We start from the raw sequence: 23,634 nt of genomic DNA on the forward strand, positions 1-23,634 counted from the left end.
AGACATGAGCTAGTCCAAAAACATTATGCTTCTTCAATGTGTTTCTCTAGATTTTATTAAGATTTGTCAAAGTCTAGATGTGAAGATGGTCCTTTATAATCTTCTAATGTCCAATGAATTTTCAACTACTTTCAATCACATATTCTCTGGGGAGAAATTCAGCAAGAACTTTGTTCAATGGGCTTGTTGAGTTGACCTGTATCTATCTGAAAAGGATGAATGTCTGTGAGAGTACCATTTAAACATTACACCAACTGATAGGAATTATTAATTACTAATCCCTGTTTGACAGCACCTCAGAATATTACAATCCTTTCAACAACTGTACAATTTCTCAATCAAAAATAAAATTAATTTATTTTAGTTGTTCAATTATATGGTATTCTGATGGTTATAAAAACTAAAAATGTAAGAAAAGAACAGTTAAAATTAGAGGATAAAAGAAAAAATAGCAAATAAAGATAAGTAGCTATAATCCCCAAAACAATCATGTATCACTTGTTTACTGTAGGAGAACACTCAGAGAAACTCATTAACAATAATTTTGATAAAATGAATTGGTCAGAGACTGTCTCTATGTCATTAAGTTAAGCAGAGTTTGAGAAGCATCAAATATTCAGTAGTGAGGCCATAGAGCTACTTTGTAGCAAATTGTTTGAAATTTTATGTTTTAGGTAGTCATTCAACCTATTTATAAATGTCAATATGAAAAAGAAGCCATGGTTGATTATTTAATATAGAATTCTCAAGAGCAATTTTGCTGTAAGAAGCTTAATATCAACTAATATCTGGTCTTAAGAGATTCTTTAGCCACTTTTATAAAGAGTGTTTAGAAAACAAAGGTTCAATTTTCATCATTTTAAGACTTTCAAAGTCTGTGTAGATAGCAATGTAAAAAAACAAAGATCTTATTTATGCTACACATATTTTCAAGGAACCATGGAGAATCCCCTATGTAGCTAGCTCCATGGATTTTACCAGCTGTTATGTGCAATTTCTTTCTCTAAAAACATGTACAAAGCTAAATAATAAATTCCATAGCATATCTTCTGAACTTAAGCACTGTAGCATTCTAGTCTATTTTGTATAAGTTGTACTAATGACTATTGGATAGAACATAAAACTGCAGGGTGAATACAATGCTATGGCTTTGGAACTTATCAAGTTATTGTTTGCATGAAGTCAGTAGGACAGAAATTTAAATAACTTAGCTCCAAAAGTACATGGGTAGAAATTATAATCTCCAAATAAAGAATTTGGTAACCCCAAACAACTAAATCCTTCATAGATGACGGAGAAAATGTCTTCATGATCCTTTGAATGATGTGACCTATTCCATTTTTTAATCTATTAATCTACATAGATTTATTGGCCATCTGTTGTGTGCACAGCACTATGCTGTCTCTTTTTGTTTGTTCAGTGGGTGCTGTATTTTCAGCACATATTCTGAAGACAGAATATAATTTCATAGCACCATTTTCTCAGCTACCAGTTAGTCATATGTAGGCTCCTATCTGCCATATCCCTGTGAAACAGAAACATCCTGTTTTAATTAAAAAATAATGTTACCAGTTGCTCACTATCTCATTAACTATCCTCCTTTTAATGGAGATATTCTAATTCTAAATAATCTTTTCCTCACATTGAACAGAAATATGCCCCTTTAATATCATGCTGCTTTGAACCGATCCCTAGAGCCAGAGATAACATCGAATTTGTGAAAATATGACAGTTCTTTCCAATATTATGGAATACTTTCGTCACTTCTCTAACCAGTTAGTATTCTGAACATTAAACAGACGTGACTTCCAGATACTTTGCACCTCCAGTCAGCATTACTTTACCTCTCCACCTCGCGAAACACTGCTAAACTCCAGATGTAGTTAGAAAATTAGAGCAGTAATTCATGTATGCATTATCTGATGGCTGCTTGGGCTAGGATGGTACCAGAAATGTGGGAAGAAGTATTTGGCTCCAAACATAATATAATAACAGAAGTGATGGGATGCCTTTCATAGGTGGGAGTGTGACGTATGAAAGAGTAAAATAAAGAATGACACTACTATTTTCCTGGATGACTAAGAGAATGGAACAACTACTGCTGAGTCAGGAAAGATAATGAGGACTGCAGGTTTGAGAGTGAAGTAGGAGGAGTCAGAAACTCAGTTTTAAAAATATTAACGTTGAGAAGTCTATTCAACATACAACCAGAGACGTTGGGTATGGCATTGAATGTATGTTTGGTGTTTAGTGGTGAAAGATTTTTGATAAGACTAGAGAAATAATTTTGAGTTAATCACCCCAAATAGATAGTATTTTTTGAGTCATGAAACTGACAAATATACGGGGTAAGGGGAGCTGACAATTTTAAAAATATAGCATGTTTAAGTACACACATTAGTAGTAAATTCATAGCAAAGTACACACATAAACAGAGTCATCTATGCTTATTGAAAAAAGAGACTTTGATTATATTGATTCTACCTTTTAACAAATTCATTCATACTTACAGTCCAGGTAAGTTCAACTAACTCTATCAAACCCAAATTTAACTTAACCTGCTTCTGAATTCATTTGGAACTGAAAATAATTTAGCTGCTCCTTAAAAAATAAAGCAGAATTTGGTTTTTCTGAGTACTCAAGGCAGTTGGATAGGGAAAACAATGGAATGCTCTTCATCTGGGAACGGAATCTAAAAGAAGCCAAAAATAGTTTTGGGATCATAAATTATTGTATATTCAGGCCTTGAGATTTTAACACATAATGTTGCCATATTAAAGTGATCTGTTTTCTGTTACTTTACAAATAAGTACATTTAGCTCTTGTTACAAAGAAATAAGACAGGGAATTCGGAATGAAAGGTCAGGATAATAAATCTGCTCATACGAACCCAGTCTATCCAGGTACTATTGATTTTGTTTTCTGTATCTGCTCCAGACATTTCCTGTAACAACTTTAAAGTTCATCAATCAGAGTTATCCTATACATAAAACATGTACAAGGCAAAGTGAATAGGAAATCCTTACTCTTCTTATAATTTACAGTCCTGCCTACCTAGAAGTATTCTGTAATTGGTGACATATTTCACACATGAGGGCTAGTACTCGATCTGGAAAATGACTACTCTGAATCTCGTCATACAATTTTGATCATTGTGTCTTCAGTGCTGAGCCAGCTCTACCCATGAAGTAATAGTAGGAGCTATTTCCATGGATTCTATTAAAAATTAAATTACTAATGACCTTCAATGAAATCAGACAAGAAAAAACCCAAAGATTTTAAGCAGAAAAGTTTAATTAATTCAATTATATTGAAAATCTTAAACTAATATCATAAACAAAGCTAAAGTTAGGTACTAAAGATATTTGAAAAATGTATAGCAGACAAAAACCAATATTGAGAACATACTTAGAGTACTACATCATATGTATATATGAAAACAGTCCATAGTGAAAGGATATAAACTGGAAATTCACAAAAGATAATGCATGAATGGTCAATTAACAAATGGTAAGGTGTTCAATTTCACTAACAATCAGGGAAATGCAAATTAAGAATGAGATACAATATCTTCCCAATGAAACTGGCAAATGTATTAGCTTAACAATCCCACTGTAGACAAAAGGACTGGTAAATAGGTATTCTCAAACGTTGCTGGTTGGAGTAGAAATTGGTGTAATCTCTTTTCACAGCAATTTAGCAATAATAAGTAAAGATGGAAATTTCCATACCCTACAACTCATCATTTTTCTTCTAAGTATATATATCAGCCTTGAGAAACTTTTGAACATATGTTCAGGGAGACATATTCACAAATATTCATTGTGGCATTTTTGGGATTTTCAAAATTAAAAGCAATCTACATGTTATCAACAGATGAATGGGTAAATAAATTATGGTATATTTATATGATGAACAGATGTATCAAGTATAATGCTAACTGAAAAGAAGTTAGTTCTATGTTGGCAAGTAAAAATAATATGATTTTGATAATGTGATAAAAATGTGTCACATTAAATTTTAAAACTCACAAGATAATATCTCCTCTTATGGACATATACCTATGTTAAAACATATAAAGAATGTAAATATGAATAATAAATAAACTTCACGATAGTTATTGCCTCTAGAAAGGAAAGAAAAGGGTCTGGCAAAATATAGATCAGAATATTGCTGAGTTTTCTTAGATAAAATATGATCAGAAGCAAATTAGTTTTTTTTTTTTTTTTTTTTTTTTTTTTTTTTTAAATTTTTTTTTTTTTTTTTTTTTTTTTTTTTTTTTTTTTTTTTCTTATACTTTAAGTTAGGTACATGTGCATAAGGCAGTTTGTTATATGTATACTTATGCCAGGCTGCACCATCAACTCGTCAGCACCCATCAATCAATTAATCATGTATACTCCCCAAGCATCCTCCTCTCCCCCCCCCCTCCCCATATAGACCCAGTTGTAGTTCCCTTCCGGTCCAGTGATTCATTTTCTCCCCTAGAGTGAGAAATGCGGGTTTTTTCTCTTCTGTGATAGTGCTAAGATGAGGTTTCCAGCTGCATCCATGTCCCTACAAAGGACGCAAACTCATCCTTTTTTATGGCTGCATAGTATTCCATGGTGTATATGTGCCACATTTTCTTAATCCAGTCTGTCACAGATGGACATTTGGGTTGATTCCAAGTCTTTGCTATTGTGAATAGTGCCGCAATAAACATACGTGTACATGTGTCTTTGTAGTAGACTAATTTATAATCCTTTGGGTATATACCCAGTAGTGGGATGGCTGGGTCATATGGTACATCTAGTTCTAGATCCTTGAGGAATCGCCATACTGTTTTCCATAATGGTTGAACTAGTTTACAATCCCACCAACAGTGTAAAAGTGTTCCTATTTCTCCACATCCTCTCCAACACCTGTTGTTTCCTGACTTCTTAATGATTGCCATTCTAACTGGTGTGAGATGGTATCTCATTGTGGTTTTGATTTGCATTTCTCTGATGGCCAGTGATGATGAGCATTTTTTCATGTGTCTGTTGGCTGTATGAATATCTTCTTTTGAGAAATGTCTGTTCATATCCTTTCCCCACTTTTTGATGGGGTTGTTTGTTTTTTTCTCGTATATTTGTTTGAGTTCTTTGTAGATTCTGGATATTAGCCCTTTGTCAGATGAGTAGGTTGCAAAAATTTTCTCCCATTCTGTAGGTTGCCTGTTCACTCTGATGGTAGTTTCTTTTGCTGTGCAAAAGCTCTTTAGTTTAATTAGATCCCATTTGTCAATTTTTGCTTTTGCTGCCGTTGCTTTTGGTGTTTTAGACATGAAGTCCTTGCCCATGCCTATGTCCTGAATGGTACTACCTAGATTTTCTTCTAGGGTTTTTATGGTATTAGGTCTAACATTTAAGTCTCTAATCCATCTTGAATTAATCTTCGTATAAGGGGTAAGGAAAGGATCCAGTTTCAGCTTTCTACTTATGGCTAGCCAATTTTCCCAGCACCATTTATTAAATAGGGAATCCTTTCCCCATTTCTTGTTTCTCTCAGGTTTGTCAAAGATCAGATGGCTGTAGATGTGCGGTATTATTTCTGAGGACTCTGTTCTGTTCCATTGGTCTATATCTCTGTTTTGGTACCAGTACCATGCTGTTTTGGTTACTGTAGCCTTGTAGTATAGTTTGAAGTCAGGTAGCGTGACGCCTCCAGCTTTGTCCTTTTGACTTAGGATTGTCTTGGCAATGCGGGCTCTTTTTTGGTTCCATATGAACTTTAAAGCAGTTTTTTCCAATTCTGTGAAGAAACTCATTGGTAGCTTGATGGGGATGGCATTGAATCTATAAATAACCTTGGGGAGTATGGCCATTTTCACGATATTGATTCTTCCTATCCATGAGCATGGTATGTTCTTCCATTTGTTTGTGTCCTCTTTGATTTCACTGAGCAGTGGTTTGTAGTTCTCCTTGAAGAGGTCCTTTACATCCCTTGTAAGCTGGATTCCTAGGTATTTGATTCTCTTTGAAGCAATTGTGAATGGAAGTTCATTCCTGATTTGGCTCTCTGCTTGTCTGTTGCTGGTGTATAAGAATGCTTGTGACTTTTGCACATTAATTTTGTATCCTGAGACTTTGCTGAAGTTGCTTATCAGCTTAAGGAGATTTTGGGCTGAGACGATGGGGTTTTCTAAATATACAATCATGTCATCTGCAAACAGGGACAATTTGACTTCTTCTTTTCCTAACTGGATACCCTTGATTTCTTTCTCTTGCCTGATTGCCCTAGCCAGAACTTCCAACACTATGTTGAATAGGAGTGGTGAGAGAGGGCATCCCTGTCTTGTGCCAGTTTTCAAAGGGAATTTTTCCAGTTTTTGCCCATTCAGTATGATATTAGCTGTGGGTTTGTCATAAATAGCTCTTATTATTTTGAGGTACGTTCCATCAATACCGAATTTATTGAGCGTTTTTAGCATGAAGGGCTGTTGAATTTTGTCAAAAGCCTTTTCTGCATCTATTGAGACAATCATGTGGTTCTTGTCTTTGGTTCTGTTTATATGCTGGATTACGTTGATCAGAAGCAAATTCTGTGAAACGCTAACATTGTTAATTTCAGATGGTAGTATAGGCAAGTTTATCATATTCATACACTTTCTGAGTAGAGTGAAATTGTTCACAATTAAATCTTTTCTTTACAAAGGAAATTATACTTACGTACTTCCATTAAATGTGAATTTAGGAATTAGTTATATTACACATACATTTATAACTATGTGTGTTTATAACAGTATTTAGCGTTGGTATTATTTGCCCACTTTAAAAAGGTTACAGCGGAACTACCCCTTTACTGGTCATGTTTTAAAGCCAATATCAAAAATTTCCAGCTGATATGCATTTTGCCTAAATTCTACATGTTTCTGATAACTTTGACCCACTTCTGACCTGCATGTCTTGTTTGTTAGCTCCTCACACTCACAGTACAATCCTTACCCCTCTCTGACATTCACAGCTTGTCTATCCCTCTCTGGGATTCTGGCCTAACCATCAGAACTTTGTCATCAGTCCATTTATTCTTGTTTATCTTTTATACTTTGGCAGGCCTAAGAGAGAAGGCAAATGCTCCCTGGCTGTCTCTTATAACTAGAAATCCGTGCCCGCATACTTCTGCATAACCCGTATTTAAACACAGGTCCCATCTCTTCCCAACTCTTAAAATCCATTCTGGGCAGGAACCTCTAGAACTCACAATTGGTTGTCAACAAATTTCTCCATGTTCTCTACCAATTCTTTGCAAATTCAATTCACCTGCTTTCTTTAATAGAAATCTGGCCCTCTCCTGGATATATGCATTCTTCTGTAACCTTTTCAAATTGTGACTTTCTCACCCATGCCTTATTTGGCAGGCCCTCCTTGCTTTTAATTTCTATCTCTAGACAGTTACTCCTCCCTCTTCCTGGAAATCACCAGCTCATGCTTCATACTCTATTGTTCTTACCCTTCTCATTGCAGGTGTTTAGATGCCAGTGGGTGAAATCCCTCCACACCTTGGAGATTCTAACTGTTGACTCACTGTCACTAAAAAAACTCTTTTTGTATCTTTCTTGATTCACTTAATATCCTCATGAACAGTTCTTTGACTCTTCTGCCACCCTCAGTTTTTGGATTCATTACCTCCAATATCCTTGTCCTTCAGCAATTCCTGTACCCCTCCATAACCTGAATTCCCATTCTCTGACCATCATCTTATTCTCTGACTTCAAAATATTTTACTCTTACCTGACTCTAACATCCATTGGTTCAATTCAACTATTTTTCCCTATAGCTTACCACCTCCTATCTCTACGTCTCTCAATATCCACATAAGATACTGGAATCTATCATAAAATTACTCCCTTGCTTATATCATCAAGCTTTTGTCCACTCTCTTTTCTTACACAGTCATGCAGTGCATAACCATGTTTAGGTCAGGGACCAATGATAGCCAACACAATGGTAGCCCATAGATAATAAAAATTTATTTTTACTGTACCTTTTCAAGCTTAGATATATTTAGGTACACAAAAACTTACCATTGTGTTACAGTTGCCAACAGTATTCATTATAGTAACAGGAAGTGGAGGCTGGCAGCCTAGGAGTAATAGACTATACCATATAGCCTAGGAGTGTAGTAAGTTATACCATCTAGGTTTGTGTAAGTACACTCTATGATGTTTGCACAATGATCAAATGACCTAATGATACGTTTCTCAGAGCATATCCCATTATTAAGCAGCATATGACTGTACATCTCTGGTAAAACTCCAAACTTGGTTAAATCTAACTTTCCACAGATTTTGCACATAGGCTACTAGACTTTTCTGGGAAAAATAAATAACGATGTCGTTTCCCACTTTGAATTGATGACTATTCCTTTTAAGTGGCTCCATAGTGCTGCCAAGACATTTGTGGTAGGAAGAAAAATGGTCACCCAGAGATATCTATATACTTATCCCCGGGACCATATTGCCTTACCAGGTGAAAAGGATTTCACAGATGTGATTAAGGACCTTGAAGTAGGGAGATTATTTTGGATTACCTAGCTGTACCCAATCTAATCACATCAGTTCTTACAAATGAAAGAAAAAGGAAGAAGAGTGTGTCAGAGAGATGTGATCTCTAAACTTGACCCCACCCACCATTGCTGGCTTTGAAGATGGAGGAAGATGGTCAGGCACGAAGAAATGCAGGTGACCTCTAGGAGACGGAAAAGACAGGGAAAGGGATTTTCCGCTAAAACCTTCAGAAAGAAAACCAGCTCTGTTACCACCTTGATCTTAACCAAGTGAGATCTGTGCGTTGTGTTGTTTTAAGCCACTAAGTTTATGGTAACTTTTTTTTTTTTTTTTTTTTTTTTTTTTGAGACGGAGTCTTGCTCTGCCGCCCAGGCTGGAGTGCAGTGGCCGGCTCTCAGCTCACTGCAAGCTCCGCCTCCCGGGTTCACGCCATTCTCCTGTCTCAGCCTCCCGAGTAGCTGGAACTACAGGCGCCCGCCTCGTCGCCCGGCTAGTTTTTTGTATTTTTTAGTAGAGACGGGGTTTCACCGTATTAGCCAGGATGGTCTCGATCTCCTGACCTCGTGATCCGCCCGTCTCGGCCTCCCAAAGTGCTGGGATTACAGGCTTGAGCCACCGCGCCCGGCCAGTTTATGGTAACTTAATGACAGTAATAGAAAATGAATACAGTATCACATAAGATTTCCCTTTTTCATTTATTTTCCCACGTTTCTTTCTTTCTTTCTTTCTTTCTTTTTTTTTTTTTTTTTTTTTTTTTTTTTTTGAGACAGAATCTTGCTCTGTCACCCAGGCTGGAGTAGGGTGGTACTGTCTTGGCTTACTGCAACCTCCACTTTCCAGGTTCAAGCAATTCTCCTTTCTCCTGCCTCAGTCTCCCGAGTAACTGGGATTACAGGCATGCACCACGACGCCCAGCTAATTTTTGTATTTTTAGTAGAGATGGGGTTTTGCCATGTTGGCCAAGCTGGTCTCAAACTCCTGGCCTCATGTGATCCGCCCACCTCGGCCTCCCAAACTGCTGGGATTACAGGCTTGAGTCACTGCACCTGGCCTATTTTCCCACATTTCTAAACTCTCTTCTTCAAATTTTAATCTTCCATGTACCCACAAAAATTAAAAATTGTAAATTAAAGAAAAGAAAAAAACTTTAATCTTCTGCCTTCATAGCCATGCCAGCAAGGAGTCTACTTCCTATTTCAGTGAGAATTAAAAAGAGAAAGAAGTTCCTCAGGCTCCCACAAACACATGTATCAATCTATCTGCCTATGCACCTGAATACCTGACATTTTCTCCTGTTACTATAAATAAATTGTGATATTGAGAGGTGACAACGTGCTAGCCACCCTTGCTCACTCTCGGTGCCTCCTTGGCCTCGGTGTCCACTCTGGCCACGCTTGAGGAGCCCTTCAGCCCACCGCTGCGCTGTGGGGACACGTCTCTGGGCCTGGCTGAGGCTGGGGCCTAGCTCCCTCTGCTCACGGGAAGGTGTGGAGTGAGAGGCGCAGGCGGGAGCCAGGGCTGCACGCTGCAGTGCTCTTGGGCTGGTGCGGGTTCCGGATGGGCGTGGGCTCCACCGGCCCTACTCCATAGCCAGCCAGCGCTTGCTGGGCTTGATGGGGGACAAGCTCCCTCTGGGTTGCAGAGTGCCCAGGCAAGGGGCTGCAATGTCCCCTGGTAAGTGCCAGTGAGAGGTGAAGCCAGCTGGGCTTCTGGGTCAGGTGGGGACTTGGAGAACTTTTCTGTGTAGCTAAAGGATTGTCAACACACCAATCAGCACTCTGTGTCTAGCTAAAGGATTGTAAATGCACTAATCAGCATTCTGTGTCTAGCTAAAGGATTGTAAACACACCAATCAGCACTCTTGTCAAAACAGACCAATCAGCTCTTTACAAAATGGACCAATCAGCAGGTTGTGGGTGGGGCCAGGTAAGGGAATAAAAGCAGGTGAACCAAGCTAGCAGTAGCAACCCTCTCCTGCCTTGGAGGCCTTGTTCTTTTGCGGTTAGCAATAAATCTTGCTGCTGCTCACTCTTTGGGTCCGCAACATGTTTATGAGCTGTAACACTCACCACGTAGGTCTGCAGCTTCACTCCTGAAGCCAGCCAGACCATGAACGCACCGGGAGGGAGAAACAACTCTGGACGGGAGGAATGAACAACTCCAGACACCGCCACCTTTACAAACTATAACACTCACCTCAAAGGTCTGCAGCTTCACTCCTGAGGCCATCTAGACCACGAACCCACTGGAAGGAACAAACACCACCAGATGCGCTGCCTTTAAGAGCTGTAACGGTCACCGTGAAGGTCTGCAGCTTCACTCCTGAAGTCAGAGAGACCACGAACCCACCAGAAGGAAGAAACTCTGGACACACCATCTTTAAGAACTGTAACAGTCACCGCGAGGGTCCGTGGCTTCATTCTCGAAGTCAGCGAGACCAAGAACCCACCAATTCCGGACACAATATTACTTAAGGATATTACTCCAGCAATTGTCTTCTCCCCTAAAGGAAACAGTTTTTCCTACTGGACCATTAGGAAACAAAGATATAATTCCAGTTATTTAAGAAAATGTCTCGTCATCACACATTTCTTTGAAGTTCACAAGCACTCTCTATGAAAAAAAAAATGTCCTTCTCATTGGCTCTTTCTTCTCAGTTCCTCTGTAAATTCCTTCTGACCACTCAGACCACTGACTTTAGAATGCCCCAAGTAGGTTTTCTTGGACCTCATTCCTTTTGAAAATGCATTCACTTCCTAGGATCTCATCCTGTCACATGATTTGATGTATCATCTGTAAGTCACAACTACTCACTGTCAAAGTCAATCCCATATTTCTCTCCTAAAGTGAAATTAATAATACTAACTCCTTCCTCAGAATTTTCCTGTGTGTATCTAATTGGCTTCTCAAACATAACTGATCTGTAATTGACTTCAATTTCCCATTTTCCCCAAACCTGCTCCTTCCCCAGCCTTACTCATTTTCCAAATGGCAACTTTGTTTCTCCATTGTTCATGCCAAATTACCTGGATTATCCTTGACTTCTTTCTTTCATATGCAATCCCTTAGCAAATGCTGTCAGCTAGCTCTAGCTCTTTCTTCTAAACATATCTAAAACCTGATTCCTTCTCACTCTTCCATTCTCCCTGAGAAAATTCAACCTCCATTTAACTCCTAGATTACTGCAACGATCTTGCAATTAATCTCACTTTTTCTGCCTTATCTGTGTAAAGTCAGCTGTTTCTACAACCAACACATTTCACTTTTAAAACCTAAATCTGATAAGATTCTTCTGCTCATAAACCTCCAGTAGACTATCTCACTCACAGCAAAAGCTAAAATACTTACAATAACCTACAGGGTTTAGCATAATCTTCCCCTACATTACCATTCTCATCCCCTATGATTCTTCCTCTCGTTCAGTTAGTCTATAAACACTGGGCTCCTTGCTGTCTTTCACATACCTAAGCCTTCTCTCACCTTGTGGCCTCTGTATTTGTTCTCCTCACCTTCTGAAACTTTTCTCCTTATATTAGCATGACTCACTCCCTCATTTGCTTCAGGTTCCCTGTTTACCTACATAAAATAACCAGTCTTCTCCCGACCTACCAGTCCTCCCCATTTCCTGTATCCTCTTTATACTTCTCCATACAACTAATCATTGTCTGACAAACTAGATATTCACTTGTCTGTTTAATTATGGTTTGCCTCCAACACAAGACAATATGCTCTTCGAGAGAAGAGACTTTTTCTCTTTTGATTATTCCTGTATTCTTAGCATTCAGAAAAGTGCTTGGAAAATAGCAGCGATCAATAATTTTTTGAATGAATGAGTAAGTATTCCCTTTCAATGGTGTATATTCTCTTTGCAAAACGTATTAACAATTATTGTGTATTCAGGAACATTGACAACACCAAGAGGATGTCTATTTCTAGAGTAATGGCTTTCAGAATTTGGGAGTAGGTGGTGAGAAAGGGTGTGATATCATCCTTACACTAAAACTTCTATGTAGCTTGTATATATTCACGAACAACCAAAAACTATCAAAATCTCTTTGAGCCTTCCTCTTTGAATATTGAGAAAAGTCTTAGACTTGCTATTAATACTTCACGAGCCAGATGGCATTAGCAAAATGATGGTTGCTCTGACCAAATTGTGTCCCCCCCAAAAACTCAGATGTTGAAGCCTTAGCCCCCAGTATGATGGTATTTGGGTGTGGGCCCTTTAGGAGATAATTAAGGTTGAATGAGGTAATGAGAATAGGGCTGTCATAACAGGATTAGTGGCTTATTAAGAAAAAGAAGGAGAAGAAGGAAGAATTGGAGTAGGGGAAGATATTTCTCTGCCTAGAAAAGGACAAGGCAAAAAGGCAGCAATCCATAAGTCAGAAAAGAAGGCCAGGAATGGAATTGGCCAGCACCTAGATCTTGGACTTCCAACCTCCAGAACTGTGAGAAATAAAGGTCTATATTTAACAGGTCTGTGGTATTAATGTTTTGTTATAACAACCCAAGCAGTCTAATATAATGATCATGGCTAACTACTGGGTTGTTAAAGGGTTGCCATGTAACAATAGTTTAAAGAGAGTCAGAAAGAAAAACATAGTTTTAATATTGTCTTTACCATATCTTAATAATTCATAGATTGAGTAATTCTGGATTGGATTATTATACATTTGGATATTCATTGTATACCATATATCAGCTGAATAAAAGCGCTTGTCCTAACCTTAGGCATTATTTGGCATAAGCCTCTAGATATATATTCACACAGAAGGACTAGATGCAGAGACTATAGTATTGACTATTTCTATTTTGCTGTTCTGAAACATGCAAAATGCCATTTATTGATGTTACTGAAAATTTCTTGGTCCCAGATGTCATTTATCTTATACTTCCTAATGCTTTCTCCTAAGCTAATGCTGGTTGTCACTGAATTAATATTCTATAAATATCTGTCGAATGAATGGACAAATGAATGGATCACATGAAAACAAAAGATTTACTTTCTGTAACTATTTTTTAAAAATATAATACACATCTTTTTATCATTATATAATCTCTCTTTCCATAATGTAAAATATACAATTAATGTTTTTCAAAAAGATGTCATCTAGTTCATTAAAGTGAAATATTTCCTGTTCCAGTAACTTTTTAATGTCATTCACTTACAAAAGCTCCCATTGGGATTTGGGTGACGTACTATATTTTAGAATAAAATAGGACAGAACAAAATGAAAGCTTTCTTTGTAAAATTTGCTTTTTACTTTGTAAAAATTGCTTTGGTTAACCTTCTAATGGATCGCGAATATTAATCTCATGCTAGAGAAGAAGAAATTGGGGCTTTGAGGAAGTAACTTGCCCCAAATGGTAGAAAGAGTATCCAAATTAAGGATCATCTGACTTCATTTTCCTTTCACAACAGCAAGCTGCCTCCAAGGCCTTACTTCTCTCCTTTTCTGACATAGATACAAATATAGATACATATGAAGTCTCTTCCAGAATTTTCCTCAGATAGGGAGGAGAGGAAAGTTATGCTCAAACCTATCTTCTCTTGGAAATATCTCTAATTTAATCCACATGATCTTATTTTAGTTTCTATTTAAAATAAGCTTCACTATTTCTGAGCTGAATTTTTACTCTATTCCACAATATTATCACTTATCCATGTTTTACTTGGCTCCAAGTTCCTCATTGGCATGGTCTCCTCAGATTTTAAACTTTAAAACACAATATATATTCCATATATGTGGAATATGTGTAATACATATTATACAATATATGTTAATTACATATATGGAATTATTTCTTTCTGATTAAAAGAAAATATGTTCCTTAAAGATAAAGAAAAGCACAATCAGAAAAACTAAATTCACTTGTCATACAACTACCCAGAAATAAACACTATGAACATTTTGGTGTTTTCAGTCTCATATTCTATACATATATTTGCACATTAATATACACTTTTATTTCCAAAATTGTTTCATAGTTTCATACTCTACTTATTTTATATCTGTCTCTATATTTGATTATGTCATGTTATTAAATTCATCTTGTCATCTTATTGTCCATCTACATGCATGAAGGAGATAAATCTGGTGTCTCTATGCATCTGTGTTTGTATGTGTGTGTGAATATGCATGTGTGTATATATGTGTAAATGCATGTGTGCATATGTTTGTGTATGCGCAGCAGTGTGCTGGAACTGATTTGTGCCAGTGAGAACTGTGTGAGAATGAGTTGTGAGTATTTTTTTGCTTAATTCACTTTCAATTAATTAATGTGGGTAGTTTGAAAACCATGGTGGGAATAGCCACATCTGGCAAATAGGCAGTTGCTATAAATCAGGGGTTTTAAGTTTCTTAAATTCCAGAGAATCACTTTTTCAGCACACAGCTAGGTTTGGATGTAAAGCTTATGCTAACATAATAAAATAAAAGAAGATTCCTATACTTTCATGCTCTAGAAACTTATACATGGCACATATATTATCTGTTGCCTGATACTGAGAAACAGGATCTCTTATACATTGCTGATGGTAATGTAAAATGGTATACCCACTCTAAAAACAATGTAACACTTTTAAAGTAGACATTAACTTACCATTTGACTCAGCAGTTGTACTCTTGGGAATTGTTTTCCAGAGAAATGGAGACACATTTCTGTATAAAAACTTTTACATAAATGTTAGCATCAGCTTTAGCCATAATAGCTTCAAACTGTAAACAACTGTAATATCCTAGTAAGTGGTTAAAGAAACTGTAGTGCTTCCATATCATGGACAATAAAAGGAATGGGTTATTGTTGCATACACATCCACAATAAAAAGGAATGGGTTATTGTTGCATACAATCACTTGGCTGAATTTCAAGAGAATTATTCTGAGTGAAAATAGGCAGTCCCAAAAGTTCACTTAATTTTGATACTCATTATATGGCATTCTTGAAATAACAGGTTTGTAGAGATGGAGAACAGATTAGTGGTTGTGAGGGGTTAGGGATGAGCTACAGAAAGAGGTAAGAATGAGTATAAAGAGATAGTATGAAGGTGCCTTCTGGTGATGGAATGATTCTGTATTTTCTCTATCATAGTGGTAACATGGGTCTACACATGTAGGAAAATTGCATAGAACAAATTAATACATGTAAAACTGGTTAAATTTTAACAAGATATGTGGAATGTATCAACATCATTTTCCTAGGAGTTATATGTTACTATGAGGGAAACTGAGTCAAGAGTAAATAGGACCATTCTGTATATCTTTTTTATTATTTGTTGTAGAGCTATAATTTTTCAAAAGAGTTTTTTTTTTTTTTTTTTAAAAGAAACCTGCTGCATTTACAGAGATTTTATGTGCATTTGTTTGCCAATAGGGTCATTTTGCTAATATTGCCATAACAAAATACCATAGTCTCAGCAACTTAAACAACAGAAGTTTATTTTCTCACAGTTTTGGAGACTGGAATTCCAAGATCAAGTTGCTAGTACATTGGGTTTCTTCTGAGGCCTCTCTTCTTGGCTTGCAGCTAGTCACCTTCTCGTTGTGTCTTCATATGATCTTTCTTCTGTGTATGTGCTTCCGGTGTCTTTCCGAGCGCCTAGATTTTCCCTTTATATGAGAACACCATTAAAATTGAATTAGGACCCACCTTCATCGTCTCATTTTAATTCAATTGCCTATTTAAAGGCCCTGTTTCCAGTAATATCTCATTCCGAAGTAATGAGGATCAGTGTTTTAGCATGTGAACTTTGGGGAGAAGAGACACAGTTCAGCCCATACTACTAAAAAACCATAGAGAAACAGATTCCCTATTTCTCACAATAGATTCACAAGAGATAAATGTCTTATATTGTCATCAAATGTCAGTATGAATCTAGAGCAACACTAGAGGCTGTGCCTGGAGATTAAGCCATTTATGGTCAGTGGTTTTTATTATTTTTCTTTTTTGCTTGTGTGTTGCTCAGAAGAAAAATCCTAAAGTTACCTCCTTAAAAAAATTCATATTGATGCTATTTTTCTATTCTACTCAATGAGACAACTAATCCAAAATTATAGGTGAAAGTCTGGCCAGTGTTGGGGTGATTCATTTCTTGTAGCCATCTACACTTATCAGGAAAATTGCCCGCTCACCCAAGAATTCATGGTTGTCTGGATAATCTCACTAAAGTGTAGGAGAACCCACAACCCTGATGTCTGATGCTCACTGTCTCCCTTGTAACTACTGCAGATTCCAGTGAGAAACCACTTTCATGTATGTGTTCTTTCTTTGAGTCATTAAAACATCATTTTGTTTTTCTTTTCAACAGTATGCTTTGTCTTACATGTCACGTTGAAAGAGGAAAAATGGATGCTCCCTGATATTTTTAAGTAAATATAATTTGTGGCCTGGCCTTAGCTTGCATCTCTTTCAACTGCGTCTTGTTAACATTCTCTTCTCAGGAATTGATGGGTACAATCTCAGTTCAGATCTCTGTCTTTCTGTCTTTCATTTGAGAACGCATCATTTGTTTGCCTTCAGCATTTGTTCTTAGAACTGTTTCTTCTAGAATGACATGGACACAGATCCCCATAATCCTAATCCTAATCCCACAATTTCTACCCACTTGATTTCCAGGCAACACACACACATATGTGTGTGTGTGTGTGTGTGTGTGTGTGTGTACATATGTATATATGTGTATATATATCTCTACAAAAGTAAGAAAGAGGAAAAGGCAAACATTATTTTGACCACCTTACAAATCTGTACTTTATCTCCCAACATCTAAAATTATTTATTTATCAGAATATCTGTAGCCAAAAGATATTCCTTGAAATATCAGGTCATGCAGTTTCCTCATAATGTCACATCTCTCCATTCAGCAAACATTTTGAGTGTTTACTCTATGTCTGTCATTTTCTTGGTATGGACAGATGCTGACCATAAGAATAAAAACATTTTTGACATCCTTTGTCGAAAATATACATGGTGAATCTTGTATTCAATGACACGATTTATAGTTAGAAAAGATAATTGTTACGTATTTAAGAAATAGTTTTAATTGAAAAATTATTTTGGCTTATCTTCACCCAGTTTTAATGTTGGTGAAAGATATCTTCTTTTTTGTACACTGTGATTTATATATACACATGCACACATAATATGGTATTTATCATGCTTCTTCTGCGAAGAAATGTAAACAACACCATTCTCAGCTTAAGTTTTCCAGCCATTTAACTTGATGGTCATTCCATGTTTAGAAACACCAAGCATGTCAAATTTAATGTTTTGACAGAAATGCAACATTTGCTATTTGTTGGTGTGATCATCTATCTGAAATTTGAAGTATCTTTTCTACATATAAAGAAGTTATATAAGCATCATCAACATTATACTAGGCACACATACATATAGAAATGGCCTGTGATCTAGAACACACAGTGTTCCATTCTTACTCCATTTCTGATTCTCTGAAAACCTGCATTTGTTGTGTCTTATAACTATTGCGACAAATTAAAGTCCGCACTAAACAAGACATTCACGAGAGATAAATGTTTTATATTGTCATCAAATGTCAGTTTGAATCTGGAGCAACACTAGAGGCTGTGCCTGGAGATTAATTTAAGTCATTTGTGGTCAGTGATTCATTGTTCTTGTCTAAGAAGCAATGACATATTGAAAAATGAACTGATTCTCTCCCTCTCTCTCTCTGTGTTTCTTTGATTCACTGTACTAGCATTTTGTCTCTCCTTCATATTTAATTAGTTACATTGCAATAAGCAGAGAATGAACTTGATTCTTCTAGTAATTTTGTTCTATTTGTCAATCTACTTAGTGTGTATTTAAAAGATACCGATTTCAGTACAAGAATCATGTCAAAACCATTTGGCATTTAATCAATTTATCAAATGCATATCAAATACTTTTTCCAACTGAAAAATATGTACAGATAGGGCCAAACTGACACTGGAAAAAGGAAATAGGAACAAATTATTTGTTAATAAATGAAAAGATAAATAATTTGTGTATTAGGTTATTTCATATACAGTATTTTTCTGTAAGAATTATAATTAAGAATTTTAAATAAATACCTCAAAAAGAACAATTTAAAAGATAATTGAAATTCTTCACAAAAACTGTATTGCTTAGAAGCATCTTCTTAAGACCAGAACTGAATGAAAAATAACATAGCAATAATATTTTATATTCACTAGCACTTGTCAAATTTTAAAGCATATTCATAATCATTTCCATTCAAGTAGAAGATAGTCATTGCACTCTACAATTTTCAAAAAAATTAAGCGTGTGGTTTCTCAACATCATATGCAATTTAAATTCAACCTAATGACATCAACTGGGAAAAAAAAAGATGTTCGTCTGATTTTCCTTATTATCTTTTTCATTATTGAGCCAGAACCATTATATTCTTTAACACTGAGCAAATATATCAGACTCACTAAAGTAGAAAAATCTAAAAATGGAGTTACTAATAACCCATAAATGCATTGGTTAATACTGGTTTATAGATCATTATTTTAAAGAGAACCCTAAAATTCTGAAAGGACATTCCCTACCTACCATTGCACCTTTATGTCCTAAACTCCAAACATCACTGCTACCAAGTCAAATGGAATTACTGGATTTAGATGGTAGTTTCCTCTTTCTGGAATATGGACTTAAAATATTGTATTAGAGTAGAGATTATTTTAAGGGTAACATCATAATACTATATATTGCTTAAATGTTTGTGTGTGTTCTATTTAGGAAGTTTACTTTTGAAATGAATATAGTATATGTAGTTCACATCAGAACCAACCAAATGCATTAACACAATGCACTATACTGTAAAATCCTTGTGTTTTATTAAATATACACTTGAGCACATATTTCAAATATTGTCCATATAGTCCAATGTCTGCCAGTTGGTGCAGTTGCTAAATGTAAACTTTATCTATTTGATCTTTAAATTTATTTAATAATTAAGGATTATGTTTTGTTCATTTTATAACAAGGACAGAATATGAAATAAATTGTTTTTAATTTTATAAAACCCAAACATCAATTGCTTGTAAAAATAATGCACTCTTGACTAGGTGATCCTAGTTTGTACTCTTCCAATATATCAGCAATTGTTTTATTAATGGCTCACCTTTAGAGTCTTTACAAAGCACTTCACTTAGCTTTCTAGAACGGAGGTTAAAAATCAGCCGTCCCTTGCTATTTATAAATTCCACCTGTGAGAGGAGACATGTCCAGGAAGTCTGAGGGGTGGGCCAAGGACATTAAATATCATCACATGTATGCTTAGTGTTGGTATTTATTAGACAATTAATACGTATTAGCTCTCCTTAATTCTCGGACCTAAGTGTTTACGGGTGAAAACATCACAGCACTCTCCAAAGTTTAATTTCTATCAGCACCATTTCACAGACTAGGATTACAAACAACCAATTTTGGAAGTCTATATAAATGCTGGATATAGAAAAATAAAATCCTTGCATTTCTAGCTCTCCAAGCGTTATCTTGCCATCAGGTAGCTTTAGGATTTTTGGTTTTGATTTGTCTTACTTTTGTGTATTCACATCTGAAGGAAGTTATTTGTTGAACTTCTACTTACAAGATAATTTTGATGAAAAGATTTATTTAATCAATGGTCTTATAATCCACGAAGAACAAGTCGAAGCTGGACATTCAGGTTCAGGATGCTGGCATTATTTCATCTCCCTTCTCCTTTCATCACACATGGGTGCATACACAATAGAATGAATTAACCAATATTCCCAGGTAATAATTTTAGACATTTTCTGATTGAATGTAGTATACACATATTCAATTCTGATTACTAAACGTCTTCCTTATAAACCCATTAACTTTTTCTTGTATGTAATCAATAGTGAACAAAAGTAAGATTTCTCAGAGGAATTATTGTAATGATTTGGAACTAGTTATGTATCTAAGTATCATCTTGGGCGTAACGTTTACTGATCACAAGGTAAAACATGATCTTTAATTAAAACGCATTAGTTTTAAGAGAAGTTTTAGGTTCACAGCAAATTTAAGAGGAAGACATAGAGACTTCCCACATATCACCTACCCCACATATGAGCAGCCTCCCCTCTTGCCAACAACCCCCATTAAGAGTGGTACATTTGTTACAATCGACAAACGTACATTGATATTTCATAATCACCTGAAGTCCATAGTTTACATAGGGCTGACTATTGATCTTGTACCTTTCATGGGTTTGGACAAATGTATAATGACATGTATCCAGCAAAGCAGTATCTTACAGAGCAGTTTCCTTGCCTTGGAAATCCACTGTGTTTCACCTGTTTATCACTTCCTCCTCCCACACCCTGGCAACTACGGCTTCCCAAGGCTATAAACATCCCTGTGCAGTGATACCTTCAACTCCTTTGGGTAAATACAAAGGAGTTCAACTGCTGGGTTATATAACATGATTTTTTTAAAAACCAAATAGTCTATGGTTTCAGAAATTTTCTTTGGTTCAGAAAAATAATACTGTATTTTATGTATATACCTGTTTTAAGAACTGATATCACAAATAGGCATCATATGTGATTTAATGTCCTGGTTTGTGACAGTCTTTAAGACAATCAGTTAACTGATTTTTAAATAAATTTGAAAGCCCTTTTTGATAGTTATGAAATTCAATAATGCTTACACTTTAATACAAATGGAATTAAATCTCATTTTAAATAGAATGACAAACCCCAACAGTTTAATGAAAATAAACTTGGATGCAAGTTTTAGCCTTCTGGTGGAATTCTGCCAGAAAAGCTTTCACTAGATAACAATCACTGTAATTATAATAGCAACTGACAATGGCTTAAACATGACCCACACACATCCTTCTAAAATCACAAAGCTCTTAAACGATAACATGGTCAATGACAGGGTTACGGGCACGACTGTAAAAACCCAGGACGAGAAGAAAAGGAAAAGCAAGTGGCTCATACAAAGAAGATCGTCAAACCTGCTGGGATAATTTAGATAATTAATTTTGTCCTTGAATTGAAAATGTTCTTTTAAATTTGATGTATTTTCCACTCTTTTTAATTTTCCTTATAATTTTAGAAAAGTTGAGTGATATAATTGATTTGAAATTAAGCATAAGTGGCATTTTGATGTGGACCCTTGCTTGATATTCCTTTGGTTTATATTACTAAAAAATTGCAATCAACTGAAATATTTTAAAAGAAATTTTACAATTCCAGTAGTAGACGCTTTATTAAACCATTGTATAGATGTAGTTATGTTTCTTACTAAAGTTAAATCATATTCACTATATATGCATGTAAACATGTATATAGTATGTGTATATGTGTGCACATGTATTATACACATGTATACACTCATACATTTACATAAATACACATATATGTATACACATATACATAACATAAATACACATATATGTATTGAGTATAACCAAATATCTATGCTGCTTGGGAATTTGAATAAGTATGGAGAGTGAATAATTAGACATAAAAAATGTAAATTAATTGAAACACAAATGTTGACTACACAAAGTCCAAGGTAAGAATTTCAGCAGTGAGCTGTTTAGGTGTTTGTAAGTTGTCCAAGACTACCAATTGAATCATTGGTGTTTCTGGGAGGAAACACAGCTTTTGCTGTGATATAGAATAATGTTCTGAATTTGTCATTTAATAATCAGAAAATACTTGCTATTTCCAAAAAAAAAAAAAAAATCCTATGCTCAAATATTGCTATAAAATAGGAAACTAGAGTGGAAAAGTCAAGAATGGAATCAATGCCCCCAGTTAAGCAGTTAATCACTCAAAAGGTCTAGTTAGTAGGATCAAGACCCTGCTTTTTTAGTATCTATTAAAATAAATGAAAAACATCAAAGTAAAGGAAAAATCAACCTTATACAAAGGAGAAATAATTGAATTCTACCTACTCTTACGACCTTAGTAATTGAAGCATTGCTTCACTTTCTAATTTGGATAATCTCATTAACTGTTTTCTACCTTATGCCTTTGCATGTTCCATGAGCTCTTTGTCAAATGCAATCCTATCTTTTCTGGCATTCTATACTTTTCAACATAATTTTTAAATTCGCCACATAAAAACGCCTTCCCAATTAATTTTGCCCCATTCTGATGTCTCGCTTCATTCAGCATTTACATTCCATGTTACTTTACATAGACTAATGTGTTTTTAAATTGTCCTTAATTAGAAAATCTATTGAATCACTAAAGAATTATTTTTTATTATTTACTATTTAAAATACACATGCTTATTAATAATTTATGTTAGTTCGTTTTCACGCTGCTGATAAAAACATACTCGAAACTGGAAGCAAAAAGAGATTCAATTGGACTTACAGTTCCATATGGCCAGGGAGGCCTCAGAATCATGGCAGGAGGTGAAAGGCACTTTTTACATGGCGACAGCAAGGGAAAAATGAGGAAGAAGCAAAAGTAGAAACGCCTGATAAACCCATCACATCTCGTGAGACTTACTCACTATAACAAGAATAGCACCGGAAAGATTGGTCCCCATAATTCAATTACCTCCCCTTGGGTCCCTCCCACAACATGTGGGAATTCTGGGAGATACAACTCATGTGATTTGGGTGAGACACAGTCAAAGCATATAATTATTTAACATTATAAAACAAAGGCATTGCATTTAAATGAGTTAATTTTTCTTTCTACTAGAAACGTTAGAATAAATTCTATCTTAACAGCTACACAATTTTGATGATCAGCTTTTCTAGAATTTAAGGATAATTAGTTCTAACATATAAGTACTTCTTGAAAGAACAGAACCAATTTTGAAAACTAAGTTTAAACATACTAAACGTAGTGGTTAAATTTTTTTTCTGGGAACATCTCAAACTGCTTCTATTAGTATCAATATGTGTACATATGTTTGCAAGTAAAGCCAAAGTTAGACCTTATAGTAGTCTTTCTTGTATTTTTTTAATTTTTAATTTTTGTGATTGCATAGTAGGTTTATATATTTATAGATGACACAAGACATTTTGATACGGCATACAACATATAATAATTACATCAAGATAAATGGATATCCGTCCCCTCAAGCATTTACCCTTTCTTTGTATTAAAA

The sequence above is a fragment of the Rhinopithecus roxellana genome, chromosome 6 (assembly GCF_007565055.1).
Source record: "Rhinopithecus roxellana isolate Shanxi Qingling chromosome 6, ASM756505v1, whole genome shotgun sequence".
Classification (NCBI taxonomy): domain Eukaryota; kingdom Metazoa; phylum Chordata; class Mammalia; order Primates; family Cercopithecidae; genus Rhinopithecus; species Rhinopithecus roxellana.